Source organism: Zophobas morio, unplaced genomic scaffold (genome assembly GCF_036711695.1).
Source record: "Zophobas morio isolate AGI-343-1 ecotype UQ-CSIRO unplaced genomic scaffold, CSIRO_AGI_Zmor_V1 ptg000024l, whole genome shotgun sequence".
NCBI classification, from domain to species: domain Eukaryota; kingdom Metazoa; phylum Arthropoda; class Insecta; order Coleoptera; family Tenebrionidae; genus Zophobas; species Zophobas morio.
Window position 1 is genome coordinate 20,577,991 of NW_026972129.1, and position 9,162 is coordinate 20,587,152.

The 9,162-nt window shown below is 32.3% G+C and overlaps 1 long non-coding RNA gene and 2 other non-coding genes across 4 annotated transcripts; all 3 read right to left on the reverse strand.

Annotated features, from left to right (window-relative positions):
- Positions 1 to 5,931: 5,931 nt before the first annotated feature.
- On the reverse strand, positions 5,932 to 7,051 carry LOC135135367 (uncharacterized). Of its 2 annotated transcripts, XR_010281519.1 has the most exons (3): positions 6,774 to 7,037; positions 6,596 to 6,716; positions 5,932 to 6,547 (listed from the first exon to the last, which is right to left on the reverse strand). It is a non-coding gene; the product is annotated as an uncharacterized LOC135135367 (long non-coding RNA). The 2 variants fall into 2 exon arrangements; XR_010281518.1 differs by having other exon boundaries at positions 6,596 to 7,051.
- Positions 7,052 to 8,122: 1,071 nt separating this feature from the next.
- Trnav-cac (transfer RNA valine (anticodon CAC)) lies at positions 8,123 to 8,195 on the reverse strand. The gene has a single exon. It is a non-coding gene; the product is annotated as a tRNA-Val (tRNA).
- A 435-nt stretch (positions 8,196 to 8,630) lies between these two features.
- Positions 8,631 to 8,703, reverse strand: Trnav-uac (transfer RNA valine (anticodon UAC)). Its single transcript has one exon. It is a non-coding gene; the product is annotated as a tRNA-Val (tRNA).
- Between the last annotated feature and the right edge of the window lie 459 nt (positions 8,704 to 9,162).

Consider the following 9,162-nt stretch of genomic DNA (forward strand, 5'->3'; position numbering starts at 1 on the left):
ACACGGCCATCAACAAAATAAAACAAGATCTCTTTCGACTATCGGCATAGCAATCAACTTCCATATTATCCGAGGATGTACCTTTCTTCTTCACAACAAATCAGGATTTAAGTTCTTCCTGGGAAAGCTTAGCTTCACACATTAACATCAACGCTTCCCTGACTTCTTCTACACGATCAGTATCTGTATATTCTTCTCATACTCGCTCTCCTAATATTCTAGTTTACTATCAAAATGCTAGAGGTTTAAATTCCAAACTGGCAGACCTACGTAATTCAATGATTTGTTGTGATTTTGATTTTGTCTGCATTACGGAGACTTGGCTTAGCTCTTCGATTTTTGACTCTGAATTTTGTCCAGATCATTTCCAAGTTATTAGATCTGATAGGAACTTTGAAAAAATGAATGTTTCAAAAGGGGGAGGCGTCCTGTTAGCTGCTACTTGTGAATATACAGTATCTCAGATAGATTTACAGTCTCGAGGATTTGGATCGTTGCAATTCACGGATTTAGTTTGTGTCAAATGTTCTGCAGCCAGTTTCACTATCTATATTTTCGTAATTTACATACAACCTAAAGCCAATGTCGAGGAATATGAATTGTTATTTCATTTAATCTCTGCCACAACTGAATTATATAATCAGCGAGTTCTCCTAATTGGGGATTTTAATATTTCTAATTATTATCAATACAGTTCATCTGGTTTTGTAACGGGTAATAGTCCTCTGTCATCTTTATATAACTTTTTATATTTTTGTGATTACCGACAGTTTAACAATATCATCAATGCTAATGGGCGGTGTCTCGATTTAGTGATTTCAGGATTCCACTGTTTAGTTGAAAAGGCTTCTGATTCTCTGGTTAATGAGGATCTTCATCACCCATCCCTTTTGATCACTATAAAGCGGCAGAAACCTGGACAGAAATCGATAAATAATAATAGATCTGCTCATAAACAGTGGAATTTTCGAAGAGCTGATTATCCTGGTTTATATAAATATTTGACAGATTCCAATTGGGAGTTCCTTAATAACATTAATGATGTCAATCAGGCTTGCTCTCTTTTTTATGATCAGATTAACATGGCACTTGAATTGCATGTTCCGAAAACCCATCGCTTACGGAAATCATCTTTTCCTCCTTGGTTCACAACTGCAATCATCAGCAATTTAAAACTTAAATGGAGGCTGCTTCGTAATTTCAGATTAAGGAAAAGTGTGGGAACATATAGTCGTTTTAAAAGAGTTAGATCTGAACTTAAACGGGATATAAAAGCTGCTTTTGTCAACTACACTTCTAATCTTGAAGCTAAAATCAAGTTTGAACCTCGCAGGTTTTGGTCTTACGTTAATAATTTAAATAGTTCTAATGCCATTCCTTCGCAGATGATGTGCTCTTATAAGTTTTTAAATGTGGCGAACGAACTGCTGTGGAAAATTACAGACCTATATCTTTGATATGTAACTTCGCCAAGATCTTTGAAACGGTGTTGCATAAATCTTTCTTTTTCAATATTCGCAGTTTAATTAGTGATTCTCAGCATGGATTTGTCATTGACCGGTCTACTGTTACAAATTTGTGTGCTTTTACGCAGTTTGCAGCTGACCAACTCGATGCAAAACTTCAGGTTGATGTAGTTTACACCGATTATTCTAAAGCTTTTGAAAAACTTAATCATAATATCCTGTTAGCAAAATTGTGTAACTTTGGGTTTTCTGATTCTCTCATTAAGCTAATTGGTTCTTATTTGTGTAGTATATTACAGCGTGTCAAATATCAAGGTCATGAGTCGATAATTACTGTTGTACCCTCTGGTGTGCCTCAGGGCTCAGTATTGGGACCTCTGTTGTTTGTCATATACATCAATGATATCGTTAAGAACATTAAGTCAAATGTCTTAATTTATGCTGATGACTTAAAAATTTACAGACAAATTACATCAGTTGAAGATTGTATTATTTTGCAGAACGATCTTGATATTTTTCTAAGCTATAGTTCTTCCCATTTCCTTCCTGTAAATTACAGTAAATGCAAAATCTTGTCCATCACTAATAAAAGCATGCAAATAATGTTTAATTATAGCTTAAGCAATTCACTTATAACCAGAGTGGAGACACATTATGATTTAGGAGTCTTCTTTAATTCCAAATTGACATTTGAGAATCATATTAGCAACATGTGTTCAAAAGCCCTAAAGTCACTAGGCTTAATTATTAGATGCAGCAGGAATTTTAAGGACATTGGTTGCATGCGAGTTTTATATTTTGCTTATGTTCGATCGAAGCTGGAGTATGCTAGTATAGTATGGTCACCGTTTACACAATGTCATATCCAGGCAGTGGAAAAAGTTCAGCGTCGTTTTCTAAAATACTTGGCATATAGGGAGGATGGTGTTTACCCAGCCAGAGGATCACCTCATTCGGTACTTCTTTCAAGATTTGAGTTGGAGGATCTGAATACAAGACGAATAAAGGCTTTGTTAATCTTTCTTAAAAAGTTAATAAATTTTGATATTGACTGTTCTGATCTTCTCAGTAAATTATCGTTCTTCGTTCCTAGATCGTCTGCTCGTTCTCACCCCTGTTTTTATCTGCGAACACCTCGTCTTAATATAGAAAAATACTCTCCTATTTATGAGATGTGTAATCAATATAACCTACTTCAGAATTCCTTTGATATATTTAGATAAAAATGATAATATTTCTCCTCTTTCTTGCTCTCTCATTTCTCTTTCTACCTGTCCCTTTGTTTTTCTGCATACAATAGATAAATTTAATATTATACCTGCGTTTGAATTGGTTAACTATTCTTATCTGAGTAAAGCAGTAATTAATTAGCTGTTGATTATGTTTGCAATTTTATTGTTGGTCTGTAATTGGGCTCACACCTGTTGGCCAACATAACCAATAATAATAATAATAATAATAATAATAATAATAATAATGACGATCGAATAAGTCGAACTCTGAAAGTTTCACTCAAATTTGAATAACGCGTCCGAAAGTGACGGTTTGGGGTGCAATACATAAGAAATATCGTCGCTGAAGTTTGTAGAATTATCTTCGACCGTCTACGAAATACCATGTAAGTAATGGTAGTTGCATACATTTATTCACTTTGAGAAATAATTACATCAAGTATTTCGTACATAACCTCAATTCTTTTTGAACATGCTTCATTGCTACTAGTGAAAAAAATAGTATATACGCCACGGTAGTGAGACCTTTATAGACCTCACGCTTATAACTTATAACCCTCGACGCTTGGCGTCTCGGGTTCTATATAATTTGCGTTCGGTCGATAATGATTGTCTTCACTACTTCGGCGTATAATATACTATTCTATATATTAATTCATCTATTCTTTCAACAGAAGTAGGGCAGGTCTGTAATATGTATTATTTTTTCATTAGAATTTTCATTCTGTTTATCCTAATAATATTCGAAGTCGTTTTCGAAATTAACAAGTTACATATACGGACTGCAGGATGGATTCTTCGAAAAACCGTGTTTTCAAAACAGAAGCTTGTCTTATTCAACGCACGTTTAGTTGGCACCAGTGTTGGGGACAGATACTTTTAAAAATATCTAGTTACGATATAGATATATGGAAGATAAAAGTATCTAGATCAGATTGTTTTCGATTTTTTCGAAATGTATCTAGATCACAGATACAAGAAAACAGATACTTTTTGAAGCTTTGGCGAATAAAATAACTGAAAACATGTTTATGTATTTTTTTATGTATTGTTTAATGAATTTTTTAAAATTAACAACATTTCGAATTTATTGTCACCTAAATTATTTTTCTTGGTGTCAGAATTTGGTTTCCGCTACTAAACACCCGTTCCATAGGTGCAGAAGAAGGGATTGTGGTATTAAATTTAAAACATAAACATTTTATTGTAACATGGTTATTCAAGACTGAAAAATCTTCTTTTTTCTTGCAAATAGACCATCGTTTCGCTCTTTGATGTGTCGCAAATTGTGCAATATTTATTATGTACGCTTAAAAAGAATATTTTTTTGTTTTTATTTCCATACTACAGTATCCAAATTGTGTTTGAGTATATCTAATAATTATCTCCAGCATTAAAATTACTATTTCAAAAGAATACGGGAAATGATTATTCTGTGCTGAAGGTCTGTTGTCGACAACCTGTCATAAATTATTCTTCAATATCGGCTTACCATGTTTTTATGACCATGTCCGGTAATCGTCTATCCCGGTGCGGCAGGTATATACATTTTAGGAAGAATTGCTGGTTCCGTTTAAGGCAAAATAAGTACAATTTCTTAGACAGGTATTTAAACCCTTTATAGGGTCAAAGGCTGCCTGGCAGGTCGGAATCACCAGAGTGCAACTTTAAATTTTCAGATTTTTGTTGAAACTCATTTTATTTTAATCTCGTTTCACGATTTCTGAGAATATATCACGATCAATTATTCTACCGAGGGTTGTAAAAATATTAATTTCATTGTCCAAGATTTACACTTAAACATAATCGGCACATTTTAGGGCAAAACGCACCTGCCAAGCCCGCCTCGCGTTAGGTCCAACAATGAAAAAGTGAAGAAATGACACATGTGGCAACAGGAAAAGATGCTACATTTGTCTGAAAAATAAAGGTATAAAACAGTAACAAATATGCGATTTATGCTAGAGAAATGTATGTATTGAACATTCGATTAGTCGATTACAGAACTAATTTGTGCTAATTGAAAAAATTAATCATTATGTAACACGCAATTATTATTTTCTAAAAATAATAACATACCTTAAACAAATATTTTTACTATTAAAATTACTCTTATTTAATAACATAGATACAACCAGCGGGCTTACCGGGCCTGGGTTGCTCAGGTACACAGATAAAATGCATTGCGCCAAGGATAAAACGCAGTGAATAGTGAATTGTGGTTTATGGTTTTTAAAATACCATCTTACCATGGCTTAGATTTATTATCTCTCAGGATTATATTTAAAGATGTATAAGTACTGAAGGCTACAGTGTCGGAAATTATGGTATTTAAAATATGAAAATTTCCGTGACAGAACACTATTATTAGTGGACCTCTTACCTCTATTTTTGTTTATGTGACCAAAATCACCAACATGAAGTATCAAAAATTACTAACTAGTATAACTCAACTAATAACTACAAAAAAAAGTTAAATCCATAAGGTTGTAACCACTCGTTAAATTGTAAGGTTGGCATTACAGCCAATGGTGTTTTTCACATGAACAGATTGGTAGCGGCGCATATGTCAAAATTTGACAATTACGCACGAAGAGAGTTTTATTTAAATATCTCACAGTTTGTTATTAAACCATACCATTGAAAAATGGTACCGACACGGCATATTGTGGTAAATAAGCAGATGAAAATGGCACTTGCCAACTGCCACAATGAATTGAAACTTGCTTATCCCCAAGCATCCTCCCGAGAACTTGAATTCAAGCTTGTAAAAATCTTTTCAGTATGTAGTTATTCTTATACCATGGAAAGAGAGTACTATACTATGAGAGTAACGTATCGACATTCGGAACTTCTTTCATGTTATTACAACATGGTGGTATGTCGAAGGACTTTTAGTTTTAACTATCTCAAGTTGAAAGTGTATATCTCGCTTTTTAGTACAACATTGTCTTTTCAAGTTTTATACCCACTCTTTATATCCTACACAATACAACTAAATGTCCCTCATTAAATTCAAGCACTGCATACTTTCCCTGTAAACTTATCATTAATTCCTATCCTTTCCATAGTGTTCTCGATGTCAAGCCCACAAAATTATAACCCAACACCAATCTGGAGAACCGTTACAAGAAGCAAAGTGGAAACCAAAACAAAAATCGCAGTGGTATTCAAATTTGGAATTTAAAGAAGATCTAACCTACCGTATATTTGACAAAAACAAAAAAAATGAGTTTTTTTACTCTTCAGGATTTGTTTATTTTTGCGAAAGAACATCCAGAATATACAGCAAGTTTAAATACTTTACGTTGAGTATTAAAATCCATGGGATTCAGATTTAAGAAAGTTAACAACAGAAAAATAATTGCTTTTTGGTTATTTGGTCTATGTGTTCCCAATGTTTCTAACCACTCCTGTAACAGTAAGTTTAAATAAGCCGTCAAATTATTTTCAACATACCTATTATTTTAGCCTCTGAATTTTGTGAAGTTACATTTTGTTCATTATTACCACTAAAATCGTCAGGACGGAGGAGCATAGCCAGACCTATCGCCTTCAACCAAATCCCTTGTACATTTTGTAAATAATAAGTAGTACCAAATATTAGAGTTATTAAACATAACATTAAAGACTTGTTGGTGTCCCATTTTTTTGATGAAAAATTGGTCATCCATTGCAACTAATTAAGGTGATCTACCCATTATAGACAATTTTGGTGTTGCTCGCGAGATTGATCATTTCAGTCGAGAGAGCTGATCCTTCGAGTCATAGTTAGCCACACATATAATTATCACGTATACTCATGTACAATAATTTAAACAAATTCTGAATATCTCAGTTATTCCCCATCTGTAAAGTAATTTTTATGAAGCAGCAACAATAAATAAATCAATTCACCTTGTTTTTTTACCAGCCCAATATTTGATTTCATTCGTGACCACAATATTTTTGGGTTCATTTTATCGTAATTCGTAAACGTATCGACTGCAAGTCTAAATTACAGCAGGTGGCATTCTTTCTACAGATGAAAGATAAAACACGTTTCTATTTATCGTTGCTCTTGTATTATAATTACCATGAAGACTCAGGTTATCCTGTTTTTATTGAAAATTGTTTATCAGTTTTTACAATATTGCGACAAGTTACAATGATAATTATGAAATAACCTGTGCAGGAGTGCAAGAATTGCAGTGAAGTCGAACGTAATCATGTGTCGCGAATACATGAATGAACTGACATTATATTGACAGGTCACCAAATATGTCACCAGGTTATTAAAAGACAGATTTACACTGAATAATTTTTAAAAATTTACACTAGGGAGTGGTTACAACCTTATGGATTTGAGTTTACTGAAAAAAAGTGAAATAAAAAATGTATCTGTATCTGCGCCATTAATTTTGTATCTAGATACAAATATTTTGTGCTTAAATTCGATTTTATCTAGATACAGATACTAGATACCCAAAAATGTATCTAGATACTTTATTTAGATAAAAGTATCTAGATACTGCCTAGCACTGTGTATTATGTATTTTTTCGTTAGAATTTTCATTCTGTTTATACTAATAATATTCGAAATCGTTTTCGAAATTAACAAGTTACATCTACGGACTGCAGGATGGATTCTTCGAAAAAGCGTGTTTTCAAAACACAAGCTTCCCTTAATCTTATTCAATGCACGTTTAGTTGGCACCATCTCGGGTACATAGGCAACATATTATACACGCGAGCTTTCGCGGACGTGTTGCCAATTTATCAAGTCCATGCACAACCTTCTCATCATTCTGAATACCTGAATCAACTAGTGTTAAACCTGATTTTCATTATAGTTATAAAGTCTAGCTATTTTACGTATTTACTTATGTCTTACCTCAAAGTCTATATAAACTTTCATTTTTATATTTTAACAGTAAAGTTGCTAGTTTCTAATAATGCGATTCTTACTAGCCAAACCCTTAAAATTCCTTGAAATTTATTTTTATTATTCAGCGTTTTGAGATTGCAAAAAAACTTCAAAGGTAACCACATCCAGTGAAATTATATAAATATTTGCACAGTGATAATTTTTAACAAATTCTAAAGTCCAAAACAAGAATTATTATGGAGTATTTCACATTTAATTTCTACTAGTCGTATTAATTTTACTTACAATCAGTTGATTTTCGTAATGGTAAATCCAATTTTTTTTCTAAAGTCAGTGTCTATTTTACGCAAGTAAAAACTATAACAAAATTTTAAAGTACTATGTATTTAAAAAATTATTAAACAGGAGAACGAGAGCTACCTACACTAAACGACAAAACAATTCAATTCATTCTCATTTAACTGTAAGAGTACCAATGAATTATTAATTGAATAAATTGAAATGAAAAAATCTATTTAGAAAGTGATATCTTTTAAACATTAAACAAAAAAAAAGACTGGTTCCGCCCGGGATCGAACCGGGGACCTTCTGCGTGTGAAGCAGACGTGATAACCACTACACTACGGGACCTTGTTATTTCTATTGAGTGAATAATAGTAAATGTTGATTCTCATTACCTAAACAATTTTCATATGTTACATAATAATCATGTCACTTAACATATTAGTTTAATAATCAGATATTTTAATTTCATTACATCTTTTACTTCTAAAATATAAACAAATTATGAAAATCATTTTAAGTTAAAACCTTTCCTAACGAACTGATGATTTCTTTCTTCGGCAGCGAAAATATTCGTTCCTGATAATATTTAGATTCACAAACATAATGCAAAAAAACTTACAATTCACTTATTTATAATTTGTCATTGAAAAATCAAACACCAATAGAGCTTTAAACATTATGACAAAAGAATAAATAAATATAGATTGTATTACTGCTTGGTTTTTAAAATAAAATAAGGTTTATGATTTACAATTTCTATTATTTAAAAGAAAAAAAAAGTGGTTCCGCCCGGGATCGAACCGGGGACCTTCTGCGTGTAAAGCAGACGTGATAACCGCTACACTACGGAACCTGTTGTACATTCGCTTTGAATAAGACGATTCGTTGGTGTATGCTCGCTTTAAAATAGTATCAAAATTTATGTTTCTTTTATTTTTATCCGTAATTCATCGACGTTATAAAACAATTCCCAAATTACTGGACGTTTTATTTAATCTTCTTTACTACTTCAACAGTGTTTAGAAAGCAATTTCTCACGTAATCAAAGCGTAATATACCATGTATGCACCTTTACTTTCGGATTATAATTAATTGATAACAACAGATTAAGGAATATTTTTTCCATAAGCACTCTTAAATTCAGTTTACTATAATTTGAACTTACAATCGTAAGTCCATTTTAAAATTGGTTGAAAAAGTGCAATTTATGTCCAATATTTTCGAAATTGTTTCACTATGAACTATTTCTAGTTTATATTAATATAGATTTGCATGGGTTTTTGCTGCAATCGTAATCACTTAAAAGTTAAAA